We start from the raw sequence: 17,493 nt of genomic DNA on the forward strand, positions 1-17,493 counted from the left end.
CGCGATCGACGTATTGAGCACCCCTGCAATATAGCATGTCCTGACTGTGGGGTTTTGGAAACACATTAAAACGTACAGCTCTGTTATCACTTCCAACATAAATGAAGACAGAAAACTAAACAGCAGTGACGTTTGTAGGGTTACTGAAGTTTGGCTACCTGGTATATAATGATGTGCTACATGACCGCTAGCGACACAGCTATGTTAGCATAATATAAACAAGCTAACTTTTTTTCCACTCGATAAAAGTTAACGTGAGTGTTCTCGGTGGTCAGGAACAAATATAATCGCATGGCAGGATGCTGTAAAAGGACCAAACTTCAGCCAGGAGAACAACTGAGATAATCCATCCACAATACGAGGTTAGTCATTTATATACTGCTGCATGGGCTGGGCCGTAGTTACATCATGAGGTTTTAAAAACTGAGCTTAAATAAATGATTAGCAGTAATAAAAGACGAGGGAATTCAACAGTGATTACTGACTGTTTTAGGAGCTTTTTGAGATTAAATAGAAGAAAATACAAAACATGTTAACAACACAAAAGCCATATTAAACGCAGACTACTTTAGGCCCGGAAGTAGGATTCGTCACGTCATCACTTAACGACCAGATACTTCACCTCATTATATATTTTTTCCATGTAGCCAGATGTTTATGTAATGTTTTACAATGGTTCTGATCAATTGTTCTCCAGACTTTCTAAAGGCCTTTCAAAGTTTGTCTGCTTTTTCATTTTCAGTCCAAACCTTGCGCCTGGCCATTTTTAGAGGAATGTTATTTTATGTGTTACTTACCTATGAATCTGATCCATGACTCATTCAAGCATAAAAAGGCACATCACTCACAACTTGGCAAGGAACTAATTTTAAATGGTAGGCAATTTGCTACTAGGAGCCTGTCACAAAAACACATAATTTATTCATATTTCTTTAACAGAAAAGTGCTAACAATAACACAATTTAACAGGAAAAATAACAAGGTGATTCTCAGAGAGCTGTTAGCTGAATAATTGCCATATGTCAGCATGGTGTTGAGTGTGTCAAAAAATGTGGGAAAACTGGACAAATGGAGGACAAAAGAAGAAGTGTCACGTATGTGAAAGGTATGTGCTTAATGCGGGAAATAAATCCAGCGAAGACTTGACACAGGACCTGAGAGACGCATCTGGTCCTAAAGTTCATCTACTGTTTAGCCTATAGTGTCTACAGCCAATCACAGTGGAGGCTTTCACATGGTTTAGGGCTGCATTTCAGCCTGTGGTGTAGGATTTTGTCATAAATGATGGAATTATGAACATAGCAAAGTACAATCAGATGTGGTTACCTGGATAGAAAAGCACACAATGAAACACTATCAGTGATGGACTGGCTTCCCCAGACTCAGAGCCTCAACATTATTGAAGCAGTGTGGGATGATCTTGACAGAGAACTGAACAAAAGGCAGCCAAGATCCAAAGAAGAGCTTTGAATGTCCTTCAAGAAGCCTTAAGAACTATTCCTAAAACTACTAAAAGAAATGACAAAAAAAGCTGCCAAAGAGGAAAGCTTCAGTTTGAAACTGAAGAATAAAGATGATTGTACCAAATGCTGACAACTCAGCCTTGTTAGAATTGTACAAACTCTGCTTTTGCCTTTTGTACTGTATTTCTGTGTATGTTTGTGCACGTTTCAATAACTCAATTCCCCCTTTTCTAGCAAAATATGAAGAAATGAAAGGTGACACAAGACTTTTGTGAGCTTCAGAGTAAGTACAAGAAATGATAATCAAATATTTACCACAAAAATCTTTTTCAACCAACAAAGGTCAGCTGACTTTAACTGACACAGCAAAAAGACAAATTGAACTGAATGCCAATATGTTATTTTTGCTTTATGTCTGCTGGAGCGCAAATTAACTATATTTATTAGCATTTTTACCATATATTTTATCCAAAGGTACCGTGTCTGTGTTATGATAACAGCTTGTTCAGCAGCCCCATTTAAAAAAAAAAAAAAAAGACAAATCTGTACATCACAGTAGAGGCTGTCATGCATCTATATCAGTGATGGGGCATCACAGGGAGTTTGACAAGGTGTGTGGTGGAAAAGGTCACATGCAAAGGGAGATTCACCTGCTTTCCTCTCCACCGAAGCTCCAGTGAAGTCAGTCGCTCAGAGACATTTGGCCAGCTTGATTGGTGGTTTTGATTCTTCCTTCCCTGACACGGAGACAGGAGACACCTGCTCAGCTGAGTAGGGTGAGGAACCAATTACTCTTGTCTGAGGAAAACAGAAGACAGTCTCCTGTCATTCACCAGGATAGACTCTTAGATATGTCAGCTGACTGTGGCCAACAGATGAGGTTTGGCACATCCATATCACACAGTCTTAGGTGCATGTAATGAAGGAGCACTTAGGGTTGCTATTATCCTTTGGATCCACATATTTGTTGTTTTTCTGCAATGACTCAGATTTCCTTGTAAAAAAAAAAAAAAAAAAAAGGTCAGTGCTAAAATTGTGTCTTTGCATTACTGCATTTGAAATGTGGCTCTTTAGTATCTCTTATTATTATTTTTAGCTATGAGGATGACTAAAAAGAGTACAAAAGACAGTTATGTTTTTCAGACAGTTTACAGTTTTCTGAAATGTTAAAAGCATGTTTTTTAGACTGTATGGAGTTTATAATTAGAATTTTCTGACGTGTCATCCAGATGAAAGGAATATGGAGATATTTTAATTTAAATTTCCCCAAAAATTGGGATTAGAGGGATGGTGTATAAGAGTCACAGTAAGAATAAGTATTACCACAGCTCTTATGAAAGCTCTGGGAATGAGGCCTGAGAACTCAGAGAACACTTTATTATAATGGTTGCTTCCTGTAAGAGGTACTGGAGTCAAACAGCTTGGCTGGAACAGGGTCAACAACACGAGTGGATGACTCCATTCTGATAATTGCAACACTGATTGCATATTCTGTCATCAAATTTTCAGGTGACAGTCTAGGTGGAGGTTCGTGGAGAGAGAGATCTCAGGGAGTTGCTTCATTCTCATTAGCGTCTCTAGCTTCCATTATTACCTTTTTTGTCATTTAAAATTGAGCTGTTTCTTTACATTTAGAGAAGAATTTTTCATTGTTTCACTTTAAAGCGAGAGATTTAGGACACAGTTGTAGAAGAAAGGGTTTAACATCTCTTTGCTCTCTTCTCTTTCCCCTCACTCCAGCCAGTCGCAGCAGATGGCCACCATCCCTCTGTCAGAGGTTTGTGCCTGTTTAAAGGGTTTTTTCCTCCCCATTTGCTTGTAGAGGATATTTGAATGATTGGCTTTCCACCCTTAATGTTGGGCTCTTTACCTTACAATGTAAAGTGCCTTTAGATGACTACTGTGTTTTGGCACTGAGTGAATAAAATTGAGAGGTTACTGAAAATGTCTGTAAGGATGGCAGAAGCAATATTGTCTTCAGTGATTGATGCAGAGCCAGCTGTATGCGCCAGTTCAGTGTTGAAACCTGCAAGGTCATGTAAGAGTTAGGCGGAGGAGTATTCACTACATGTGAATGTGCAGCTGTAGCATCATCATCAGGGTCTTTTCACAGAAAGAGAAGTGCTACATCACAGGCACACACACACACAAAAAGTATACAAGTAAAAAAGTATAAAAGCCATATTTTGTGTGACCAAGGCAGCTAAAGAAAGCCCATACTGAGGTAGAAATGAAAAATATCCACATAAATCATTATTGAAAACTCTCAAATAACTGATCCATTACTGTATTTCCATCTACACTTGGGAACTTTAGTACTTCAGGTGTTGGGCTTGGCTGCAAATCAAGAAAAGATCTTGAAACTTGGGATATGTGCTCCTTTTGAGAAATTGTTCTCAAGTCAAGACTTTAGAATAAATTATTGCTTCATTGTACAGCAGCAACTGGTAATGTGGGCTAATTTTGTTTCTGTTTGTGTTGTTTTTAGCCCCCACCGGAAAAGAAAAAAGTCATAATAGAAAAAAAAATTGTAGAGAAGCTAGCCAAGTGTTAACAACAACTCAGAATGCCACTGCAGCCATCTTTTCTACTCATGCTTGTATTTTTTTTACCTGTTTTCTGTGCATCAAAGATAACCTCTTCATGATGAAATCCGCTGTCAATCCCTTTACTGTGTAAGCGACTTTTCTACTAGTCAGCATAGTACGTACACGTAGGGTCATTGCTTCGTGTGATGTGCCATATGCAAGTGTGTCTATAGCCTCCAGGTTGGTTGAATTCCCATAATCCTTTCTATGTAGCCAAAGAGTTATGCAAATGGACACAAATGCATGACTATAAATTCAGCTTTACATAACCTTGAAAGAAAATTATGCAACAGCCTTCCACTTTACATGATTCTATGTACATTTACTTCAAACTATTCAGGCACATCGCTTTCTATTGAGTGCTGATTAACAGTTTTAGTTCATTACTCTTCAATTTAATCCGATTCTATTTATATAGCACCAAAGCACAGCTACAGTTGCCTCAAGGTGCCTCAAGGTTACATATTGTAAGGTAAAAACCCTACAATATTAAAGTGAAAACTTCAACAATCAGATGGTATCCTATGAGAATGCACTCTATGACAGTGGAAAGGAAAAACTCTCTTTTAACTGGAAGAAACCTCTGGCAAAACCAAGCTCAGGGAGGGGTGTCCATCTGCCACGACTAGTGGTGTGTGATACTGCATATTTTGGTATCGATCCGATATCAAGTAAATACGGGCCAGTATCACTGATACCGATACTTTTCAATAAATAAGATGGATGCATTATTGAATTGCTAAATCTCAATTAATTTTTATGACCTTAAGTGTTTTTTGTGATGTTTCCTTTTTTATTATTAAATAGTTAAAGCCCAGGAAATAATTAATTAATTAATTAATAATAAATTTTTATTAATTAAAATGCTTATAGAAAATGAATATTATCTTCTTCTTTTTTTTAGAAAATTCTTAAATAAAAGGTGCATTCAAACCAGTAAACAAATGAAAACAAACAAGTACTGTTGAGAAACTATAATACGAAAATTGCAATTAAATTTCTCAACAACAGAAAGAACAACTGGTGAAAATATAAATAATATGTAAACAACTTAACAACCCCCAAAGCGTCTAAGTCACGTCTAAGTCACGTCTAAGTCACGTCTAAGTCACGTCTAAGTCACGTCACGTGACGGCGCAACATCTAAACACAAGAAGGGGAAGCAAAGTGAGCCTGAATGCTGAAGTCTCGGCCTCCGATTCTACTTTTAAATTTCCTAAGAGCCACAAGTAAACCTTCAGAGAAAGAAGTTATATTATATCCAATACCTTGAATGTGAGAATAAGGATTTAAAGTTTAAATTTAATTTAACAGGGAGCCAATAAAGGGAAGCCAATATGGGAAAAATATGCTTTCTTTTTCTAGTCCCGGTCAGCACTCTTGCTGCAGTATTTTGGATCAACTGAAGGCTTTTCAGGGAGATTTTATGACATCCTGATAATAACGAATTGCATGAACTAGTTTGTCACTTTGACAGAGGATGTTTCTAATGTAGCAACATTGTGCAAAGTAAGTCCTAAATATTTGTTTAACGTCGATGTAGAAGGACATATCCTGATAAAAAAAATAACTTCAAGATTCTTCAAAGGCCACTGAAAGACAGACACCATGTTTCTAACATTTTAGATACACCCACAGGTGTTGTTTAAATTTGGAAGCAGGGAATCAGAGGTCATCCATGCCTCAGCTGGCCTCATCAGCTACTTTTGATTACATTGATTACTAGAGCGACAGTTATTTTCCAGCAAAGTTCCTGATATTTAAGAACGTGAAGATACATTAAACTCAACAAATTCCATCATTAAACATCTAAATAAATAAAAAAACAACCTATCATTACACCAAGCTCAAATAACCAAACCATTAAAATTCTGCTGGCACATTAATGCACGACTAAAAATAATTATCCTCTATTATTACACTCTTAAAAAGGGGCACCTTTATAAAAGCATGACCTTGTCACCTCCGTGGATATGTCTATGTTTAACAAATGTAGCACTCTTTGCTGCCAATACTCTAGCAGCTCTAATTAAATTCCAATTGAAATTATAAATGTAGGACCTGTTACAAGGTGCTACTTTGCCGCTAAATATCTTAACTGTCCTCACAAAGTACAGAGTGTGGTGGGAGGGGAAAAAAAAATTCCCTCAGAAAACACGGATCAGTTCCCGAACCACAGTCTTTAAGAGGCTGCACGCAGAGCAGTCCTAGAAAATTGCACTTCTGTTTTGTTTTCATTTTATGACCCAGCTGTTGCTTGATGGCAGCGGAACATATGTCATGTGGAATTGATGGAAGTGCAAATTTCTGTGCAATCAGAGCTTTGAATTACGAGCAAAATGTTTTGCATCAATATTGGCAGCTGTGTAATCTTTTACAAAGTGAACCCTTGAAGGCTTTTTTTTTTTCAGCAGAGACATTCTGCCAAAGTAAGAAAAGTGCAGTTTACTAATAGTTTACTATAACACATTGCTATGTGTCCCATAGTAAGGCCTTGACAGCATCACAGTGAGCCAGCATCGGCAATAGTGGTAAACTGAAACCGGAGGAGCTAAATGGAGTTCAATCATTCGAAAATAAATTAAATTGTTTGCATTTGTGCCTCCGTGGAAAAGGAAAAACATTGCGTGCGTCAGGTGTCCAACCAAGCATATAAAAAGCTATAAATTTTAAAGATTAAAAAGTAATTTTGTCTAGTCTTCTAGCTGATATGGATCTGGTTTCGTATCATACCTTTACATTGTGTTATGTTTTATTCTTTAAGTGTGAACTGACCAGGCAAAACACATAAATAAAACACGCACACGTAATAATCCTAATCTATCATCCAAATGCAGCGAGGGCCACTGAAATGCCTCGGTGGGCCTCTTGTTAGCTGTTTACTCTGTCGCACAATAGCTTTAATTTCACTGTGTTTAGGAATACCTGCTGCTCAAGTTACTTCTTCCTGTCTCGCCTAACCCCTCTGTGACTTGTGACCCATCTAAATCACTTTTCAGTGTAAAGAGTGTGTCATTAGATGTTTAATTTAAAACCACTTTACAGCACCCCAGTGAGCTTTAACACTGACTAACAAATATCCTATTGAGTATAAAGTAATAAATACATGATTAAACAGATGTCCCATCTCAGTTATTATTTCAAAGAAATAGCTGGATCCCTGGACTTGCAGGATTTGAATTAAAGCGCATAGTAAGAGCTGCATAGTCTGCATAGACTCTGTAAATTGGAACAATGGGGTACTCAGTGTGAAATTAACAGTTAAGAACAAAATAAAATAAAAGTTAAGTGTATAAGAAGTATATTAGCTATTGTGGCTCACTATCTTTTTATATTCATGGGAGTAGATAACATGCAAACTATGCAATTAAAACTGGCCCGTGGGTAAAAAGAAATATAGGTCAGACAATGAGAGGAATGATGACAAGAAAGCTGTTGATTTTCTGCCTCTGGTGAAGGGATTGATAGGCAATAAAACTTTCTATCTTCCAAAAGAGCTCATTCATGATGCCCGAAGCCAATACCAACACTGCCACATGACCAAGTGCTTTAAACAGAAGAGCCACTATTTGTATCGTTATTAATTCATTCAACCTTGATTTAATTTCGAAAACACATAAAGGTAGAGGCCTACAGCGCTACAGCCCCATGCCCGTTGAGAAGATTGTTTGGCGTGAAACAAAGAGACTTTGATGACATAATGATCCCCAACTCCACCCCCCACCCCCCCACACACACACAGTGCAAGGACCCTATCCAACCCCAGATACATAAATTCCTGAGAAAAACTGGCAGTAAATAAGCTGGGAATTCACTGGAAGTGGCTGGCGCGGGTAGAAATGAGACTTTGAGGGAAAAAAATTTCTCTCACTTCGAACCTGTGGCCAAGAAGCTTACACCTGCAGTGCTGACATACATCAAGGAGGTGAAGCACTTCTGGGACAAATCCTGTAGGCACCAGGTATCCATCAAAGGGCTGGAGACAGCCATCCGTACCAATTTCATTCAAAAATAATGCTATTTAAATTATGGAATACTGGTGTGAAGTGAGTTTCTGTCTCCCTTTTTCTTTTTTTAATGTGTAAAATGAACTTACTGTGCAAGTAAAAGTACTCCTGTTAATTCTGGTTTTACGAATTAATCAGTATGAGGGAGTATTTGAAAAAAAAATCAGCTTTTTTTCCATATGGCCTTTGAAAGCAGAGGAAAATCAGTGAACCCATATATAAAAGCAGCACACTGTCTCTCTTTCTTCTTATTGTGCTAGTTTATCGTGATCCTGAAGATCTGAAAGAATCCCTGCTAATGCTCTGCAATAATGGACACCAATTATATAGGCGACAAATGCTAAAAATGTACCGAACGCGTCCTACACACCTCTCTCCTCTCACTAAATGACACGTCTGATGATATTCAGTAAACATTGTTTCAGTAGTAGTTTGAAGCAAGCTCTTTATTGCATGCAGGGAAACATGTCTGCAAAATTTGAATTTCAAAATAGCATCCTTTGAAGATGGGAGAAAAAAATCCTCTTATGTTTGAAAGAAAAACTAGATGTCCCAGTGGGGACTGTGTGGTGCAGCAGAGCTATTTCCTGGTCAGACAGCAACACTGGGTCAAACAGGTACACTTATAATAAGCTGTAAAAGTGGATAATAATTGCAGTGTTGTGAAAGGGCATGTTATGATGCGCGCCAATTGAAGTGATGAATGCCGGAGATTGAAGATCCCGGCGTTATCATGTGACTGGGAGGCTGAAGACTTCTTGATCTGATTGCACTCTTGTCTAATGGAGCTAGTTTCAGATGCAGTATGCTCCAAATGAAAACAAGATTAAAGCGCTGATAGAGTTTTACAGCTGGGCATAGACCCTTTTTTCCTTCTCCTCAGCCACGAGTGTAGATGCTTCAGAAGGTAAAGAGCTCTCTGGAGGAAAAGGGGTCATTTTATGTGTACTTCTCTCCGTGTGTTTGCTTTGCTTGTGAGATGAGAAACTCAAGAAGAAAGCGAACAAGGGTTGTTTGGTTTTTTTTGGGTGCTGCCAAATTTCCCCTTACGAGCTTTGCACGGCTGTAGAGTTGAGCTCTGTCAGCTTCAAAGATAACGAAAACCTCATTTCCGGTATAAAAATGCCATATCTAAATTAAAAGGTAACACTTTTCGACTCGGATAGAAAAAGAAAGTCTAAAGTGAAAATGAAAGATTCAAGTTTCCAAATTACATGTCTGCCGATACAATAGCCATTTAATGACATGTTCAGGATTACTAAACTACATTGTGATTTATAATAGACTCACTTTTTCGCCCCCTTCGCTGTGAGAAAAGGCTCACTCCTGACCTGAGATGTTCTAAGAAAGATTTAGAGCCAGCAGAGAAACAGTGCATGAGAGAACATAATAATTAGTAGCTCAAATGTCACCGTCACCAAGGAGCAACCAATTTAGCATGCCGACATCATGTCTCAGCCTTGGGACAGAGGCGGAACGAGAGGGAGAGATGATATTCGAGTATCATCCTGAGCAATGTAGACAGAAACAATCGCAGACAAAAACAGTTTCTGGAGGGGGATGTGACCCCCTGTACATCCCCTCCCCTGAGAGGCTCCCCAGCCTCTCTGCATCCCAGAGGGCTGCCATGTGTAGGCTTAGCCTCTCCTCTGGGTATACAAGGGCCCCTCCTGCTGCTGTACAAATACACATCCACTGGAGAATCTCTGCTCTGCTCTGCAGCAATCAGCCCATGGCCCATTTACAGTCAAAGCGCACACGAGCAATGATTCTTTTACAATAAAAAAACCCCACTAAAAGTTTGACAATCCGATGCTATCTGTGCATTCCCGTAGCAGCTTGTCGTGTTTCTCCACTAGACGTGGTTCACCTGTTTTGAAGCGAGAACTTAATGTCGACGTGTGCGCCATGTGGCCTGCGAGCAGAGGAGGGTTGTGGAGTGCTATCTACCGGCACAGCTCAGCAGAATAAACTGCACTCAGCGTTCCACGCCGAGCCCTCGTGATTAGATTCTCTAAGGGCTTCGACAAAGATAACACTTGTGACGCTAATCCAGTGCATCGTGGGATATGTTCTGTGTGTTTGTTTGGGATAGGAGGAGGAGGGGGCGGCGGCAGCGGTGGTGGGGGTGGGGGGTGCACCTTGCCTGGTGAGCATGTAATGTTGTTGTCAAGGCCACAGACACCTCCTCAGAGCACAGAGAAGATGAAGGCTGACGCTTCTCTCCCGCCATTTCTAAGCAGATTACTTCTCCTCTTTATTGAACGCTTCCTGCTCGCTTGCCGAGCCCCCACCTATACACGAGCGCAAATAGAAAGTCATGTTAAATTCATCCAAAAGGTTAAAATGCCACAGTCTGTATTAAATGGAAACCTGTTCTGCGACCGCGGCTGAATCCTGTGGAGGCACTTTGGGACATTAAGCCTGATCTTGCCGAGACCCTGGCGTTATCACACTGCCTCGCGTTTGGGCTATCGCAGTAACCTTCTTTATCACATTAATCGGCTATGCCCATGAAGAGCAGCACCCTCTATTCACTTCACATATTAAGCAGGAACAGCATAAGACCTGCAGGGATGGCTCCTATCTTTTTGTTACAAAAAAAAAAGGAAAGGCGTAGCTTTTTGCACACGGGAATACAATCTTTCAGTCAAAACCCTCTTGCTTGTTTGCTGGGCAAACAGATAAGCGTATAGATTTTCCCTGTGAGAGGCCACGAAGCAAGATATTTGTATAACATAATGCTGCAATGAATGCAAATTCTTTTCCAGAGATGCTTTTAAAGCTGCCTAACCCAGTCAGCTACCTATTTTATATATATTTGTGTTGTTCTCTTTCTACTTACAATCATCATCTCCGTTTCTTTTGTGAATAACTGCGTGAGACAGTAGCGCTTGTCAGCACACATTCAAAGAGAAATGCAAATTCAGTCCAAGTGCTGACACCAGTTGTACAAAGAGTCTGCTACAGCATGCTTCGTGATCAGAGTTTATCATTAGTCTGTACTGGCTGCATGCGACTGGTTAGTTAGCCTGGCTTTTACACCTGCACCTCACCTGCCTGAACAGGTGAACAATCGGCAACGGTGCGTTAAAATGACCACACACAGAAGAAAGTAAAAGTCAAGCACAGCGTGGAAGATGGTTCACACACTCCTCTCAGTAGTCTTGCACACTGCCAACTGTGCAATTGTCCCTCAGTGCGAGACTGTGTGACCACAATTAGACACTTTTTTTGGCAACAGTGGTATTCATCTTCAAGCGCAATGAAGACCTTCCCTAGAATGCAGAACTTTTGATAACATCACTCTGAGAATCTTCATTTATTAATTAAACGGCTGCTCAATTGTTTGAATTCATTGTTTACTCAGGTGTGACTTTTTGACTGACTGTATATTGCCAAAGAGATGTAAAGTGAACTCGTGCATGCTCCAGCGATTGAGGCGACCACGGCTGATACATCCACACTCCACATCTTTGTGCCGGGGGCCCTAAGGCAGCAGTGTTAGCCCCAAATTGACAAAGCAACTAGATGTGACAGGGGGAGTCATAAAATTTCATTTTGTGAGATCCGTGTTTTCCCCTTCTCGCCCATCCCTCAGCACTTCAAAAATTAGATCATTGCTCAGTTTAAAGGGATATGATTTATTACTAGGTTTACGTTAGCCTCTCATTGAGTTAAGATGGAAGAGGACAAACCGGGGAGCCTCTGGGGACGGAGGCATGCAGATTTGATGTGGTCGTAGCTGCTGCACAAGCACTGTAATTTCTGTCTTGTCTTTGACAAATACACGTCTTTATGAGTCTGCGGCTGTGAGATGCATTATCCATGTTGATGTTTTTATCAGAGTAATTCCAGGTAAATTGTGGCTTTCGGGTCCGACACTTTGCTTTTTTTTTTTCCAAGATGAGGTGATGACTGCAGCAGAGCCGTAATGAAAGCACTGTGCATCATTTTTTAGAGACATTGAAATACTCACCAATGGCATCAGATGTGTTCACAGTCTGGATGATGGTCATGTGATACGCAGTTGTGCATGCATTCATTACAATGAAATAATTGTTGGTTTCCAGGGAACAGCTTATAAAACCCACAGTGGCTTTGCAGGGATTCACAGCTTCCCCCCCTACTTCTGTCTGGGCACTGTGGCTCCTAGGGCCCAGCTTTTGATTGCATGAGAGAGACAGCCCTCTAGCAAAGATGAAATGTATCAATGGTACTCCATCTCCCTCTCATCCCTAATTTCTTGGGTGCTACAGTGGAGTATAGATTGCGGGAGCGGCTCTGTGAAGCATGAAGCCCTGGCTGAATACTAGGTCAGCTAACAATCTGAGACCACGGGGATACAGTGGCCTGAGTTTCATATTGGTACACGCCTACTGTCCGGCAAACTGAGATGAGATACGCTGTAATTGAAAACACTGAACTGAAGCCTTTTGTGACTCAGAACTGCTCCTAAAAACGGACTCCCACACTGTTTTCTCATTCGTTCGCATTTCATTTTGCAAACATGTTTTTGAACAGGAAGCTGCACTTCAACTAAAAATAAAAAAAGATCGGTGGTGCATGTCTTTGCATTGCTTAAACATCTCATGATATGAAAGGGCAAGACCTCCTGCCTTCAGTGATGAACTGTGGCGTAGTCTGATCATGTAAATAGTATGCTCTTTATGCAAATCCTCATCCAGTTAATAGCTTCTGATTGCTGTGCTATTACTGATTGTTGGTGTTTAACATGATGGCAGTAAAACACTAAAGCATTCTATTTATTTTCCACCACAAGCACCTCTGAACACATGCAAGGGAAGTGCATTTTGTAACATTAATATCACAGGCCTTAATAAAAAAGAATAATGGGATGAATATGGCGTCCACACACATGCTTGGCTGTGAGACAGAGAACAAAGCCATTTCCCTTTGCGGTAGGATTCTCCATGGCTGCGAGCATGCATGAGAGGGATGAAGTAACATTTGGCTGCTCAATTAATTTTAAAGGTTTTTACACTATTAAGCACAATTTGTCCTGCGGCTAATACATCCTCTCCTCTGTCTTTCTTTTCTCTCTTTGATATTTTTTTGTGCACTGGCAGAATTCCTTTATTTTAATCTTGTATATTAAAAATGCTGGTTGTGAGAGTCATACCATTTGTCTGTCGGGTCCATTTGTATCAGAGCAAAACTTACATTTTCCTGTAACTTCTATGTTGTGGCTGGAAGCACTCCCAATCCTGCTGCAAACACAGCAGCTCCCCTTCATCGTGAAAATGATCATAAGTGTAATAAAGCAAAATCTGAGTGTAAACATTTGGAAACGTTAAAGCAATCAAACTGCACTGTTTCTCCAGCTTTTCATAAATATTAGATGTTTGAGACCAATACAGATTTTTAATATCTGATAACAGCTAGCTAGCTAGCTGTCACAGCTACGTTAGCATCCGCGAAGGTGGCTAACACAGCCAGGGTAAGTTAATTAGTAAACTATGTGACAGCATTACAGGGCCATCATCTGTTAAGCAACGCATCAAGGGTAAGAGCCTACAAAACTACTACTTGTGATGATGATATACATCCACCGTTCGCTTTGTTAGGTACACACTACTGCCTTAATTCTTCTTGCCACAGATTCAACAAGGTGCTGCAAACTTTTCTCAGAGATTTTGGTCCATACTGACATGATAGCGTCACGCACTTGCTGCAAATTTGTCTGTTGCACATCCATGTTGTGAATTTCGTGTTCCCCCACATCCCAGAGGTGTGCTATTGGATTGAGATTTGGTGACTGTGGATGACATTTGAGTTGTCATTGTCATATTCAAGAAACTACTTTGATTCGACATGGTGAGCTATCCTGCTGGAAGCAGCCATCAGAAGATGGGTACACTGTGGTCTTAAAGGGATGGAAGTGTTCAACAACAATACTCAGGTAGGCTACGGTGTCTAAATGATGCTCAAGTAGTAGTAAAGGGCTCAAAGTGTGCCAAAAAAAGATCCAAAATATCCCCCATTACTCCACCAGCAGCAGCCTGTACAGCTGATATTAAGCAAGATGGCTCCACGCTTTCAGAGATGCTCTTCTGCACACTTTGGTTGTAACAAGTAGGTATTTGAGTCACTGTTGCCTTCCTATCAGCTAGAAGCAGTTGACCCATTGTCCTCTGACATCAGCAGGGTGTTTTCAGAGAAATGCCGCTCATTGGATGTTTTTCATTTTTTAGGCCACTCTCTGTAGAGAGTTTTTTGAGGGAAAATGCCAGCAGAAATACTTCCATACCAGATCTGGCACCAACAACCATGCCACATTCTTAAATCATCTTCCCCATTCTGATGCTCAATTTGAACTTCAGCAGGTTTACTTGACCATGTTTATATGCCTAAATGCACTGAAATGATTAGCTAATCAGATATTTGTGTTAATAATCAGTCACACAGGTGTATAATATATAATTTAATATAGATTCCATTCATCTTCAACTGTCTCGTAAAGAGAAACTCAAAATTTGACCATTTGCATGACCTCAAACTCAATATGGTACTTACTGTGGACCATTGCAGGGGTGTGTTTGTGTGGTATCCATGTAGATAACACACAAACACACGCACACACAGATGCCTTAATCTATTAGAGATGAATGTCATTTTTGATTATATTTCTTCTCTTAAGTAGTCAAACAAAAGAGAAATAACAGATTTTAAAGAAAGGACAGACAACTTGGTGAACAAACGGAAAAAAATGAAAGCTATTTTCTAAAGAAGCTGTATCCAAAAGTATTAAATATTCAGAAAACACTTTGGAGATTTGCACAAGTAGGGTATGTTTTTCAATACTTTTGGCAACACAAATGAACTTTCACATTCATTGTAATGGGCTTACAATTAAAATGTCGTAATAAGGCAGAAGTAGGAAAAGTAGGAAAGTTCATTTCTCAAAACTCACAGTTGATTAAATATTTTTAAGATAACTTAACATAAAAAAATATCCTAAGACTGAGCAAGGGTAGTTAAAGTTTCATTTCCAGTCCAATTCGTTTTTAGGCTTTAATTCATGTTGGCCTGTGTTAGACAACACAGGGAAAAGAAGAAATAAAGGTTTTAGTCAAGTATCACCCATGTTACACTATATTCAGTGACCTGCCAGGTCAACAAGCTTTAGTGTAATTTTACAGTAGATGTGAAGATAGAAGCTTTTTTTTTCCCCATTCACAGGCTGTGAAGGAAGATGTTATTTTTATTTTAGCTTCTGCTGCTGCAGTGTAGCTCCCCAGTGAGGAGCAAACTCCGTTTCCCTCAAAGCAAGAGGAAAAATGAGTCATGACCGTGTTAATGAATGTCACAGAGCAGTGATAAAACATGTGGTAAAAGCCCTACAATCCTTCAGCAGAATAGAATGACCATGGTTTAGGTTAATTACCATAGTTTCTATTAGTGCCAGTGTCATGCTTGTCTGGTAAATGTTCCCTAAATTGCAATTAAAATGACCAAATGTGCTACTAAGTTACAAGAAGTCAGACAGTAACCGGCCAGAATCTGATTTTGTGACTGGGAGAATTAAAGTGCAACTTTTAGAACCCCCCCCCCCGCCAAAAAGGAAAATATATATATATATATATATATATATATATATATATATATATATATATATATATATATATATATATATTTAAAAATGTTTTAAAAATAAAAGAATCAACATGCCATTTAAAACTGGATTAAAAATAAAAAAAACATCTTCAGGAGTTCTCTCGTGAGCTATAGCAAAAGGTTTTCTACTGTTTAATTTATATGTGTCATTTAGTACGATGCACAATGCCCCAATTACACTTTAATTCATGTTTGCACTGTAAAAATGATACACTGTTCTAAAAATGATGATGATAAAGAAAAGGATGTAATAATGAATAGTTATGTCAGATTTAAATCAGAATATCTCCTTCCACACCTCGAGGCTGTGCTCAGAAAGGGATTTACAGTAAGAACCTAATATGACTTCTTTAGGATAATACAGTGTATGAACAGAGAAAGTAAGTTTAGTTTTACTGCTGTCTCCTTGATAAATGTCAAATACTTTTTTTGCATAACGTGCCTTTGAGTATTTTGAACTGATAAACCCTCGTCTATGTTATTACTGTGAATCACGTCACACTGAAAACACTGAGAGTAGAATAAATTAGAGATATCCAAGGGATACATCTAGTTTGGCTTATTTAAAACTAACACAAAAATTGATGTGCCAACAAGCGTAGTGGTTAGACTACACGCCTTTGGAACAGAGGATCGCAAGTTCGATTCCTGCCTGGGGCGTCTGTATCCAGTAAGGGTCCTAAGGCTAGACCCCCTATGCTAAGCAAGCCTACCGCAGACATGAGCGAGACAGATAAATATGAAGGCATGCCGGCTCGGACGTCGCCCGGATCAACAAGGTCCGCGTCAGGTGTTGAGGAACCAGGGCACCCTGACGAAAAGTGGGCTACTGGAACAAGAAGGCATCGGTGGGCAAGAGACGAAAACAGGGCGTTGTTGGAATGCTACTACGCAAGTAACCCCGGCGGAAGGGGCTACATGAATAGGATGAGGGACCTATGGATTCTTCGATACCCAACATCCACAATGACGGCGAAACAACTAGTAGCTCAGTGTTCCAACATTCGAAAGAAGGGACTGCTCTCACATCTAGAGATTGACGAGGTACAACACAAATGCTACGGCAAGGAGTCGTCAGGACGCCAGGTCAGGGGGGCGATATCATCACCCCCACCCGAGATTGGGTACATAGCCCCAAGTGCGATAGGAGAAGGATCGTTGAGTGCGAGAGGAACTGACCTGAAAAATAGGATCATGGCCAAGCTTGAAACCTGGATCCCCCGTAGCCGGTTACCAAGATTACGTGAAGTACCCTCAGAAGGTCTGCTAGATGATGTTAATGCAGCACTACGGGCAATACCTACAACCACGATTACCGACACTAACAAGCTGATCTACAATACGGCAGCAGTGATCAGTGAGATGCTTGGCTACAAGTTGAACAGCGACAAGGGGCAGTACCCTCCATGGAGAAGGAGGCTAGAGGGCAAGATCAAAGTAGCACGGAGGGAGGTTAGCCAACTAACGGAGTTGCAGAAAGGTGCGACAAATAAGGTACCTTGGAAACTGCCAAGCAAAGACTCACAGCCTTGGCCAGCCGCTTGAGGAGGTACACCAGAGAGATAGAAGGCAGGAGAATAAACCAGCTGTTCTCCACAGAACCAGCAAAGGTGTACTCTCAGTGGCAAGGGAACAATAAGAGAACAGCACCACCAAGGCTGGAGACGGAGCAATACTGGAAGAGCATATGGGACAAGGATGCAACCCATAACGGCAATGCTCAGTGGCTAGAGGATCTGAGGGCAGACCACAGCGACCTCCCTGAACAGGGTCCAGTAACCATCACAGTGGCAGATA

The sequence above is a fragment of the Diplotaxodon limnothrissa genome, linkage group LG2, assembly GCF_057381915.1.
Source record: "Diplotaxodon limnothrissa isolate DT_005_m linkage group LG2, D_limnothrissa_male_GT1.1, whole genome shotgun sequence".
Taxonomy (NCBI): domain Eukaryota; kingdom Metazoa; phylum Chordata; class Actinopteri; order Cichliformes; family Cichlidae; genus Diplotaxodon; species Diplotaxodon limnothrissa.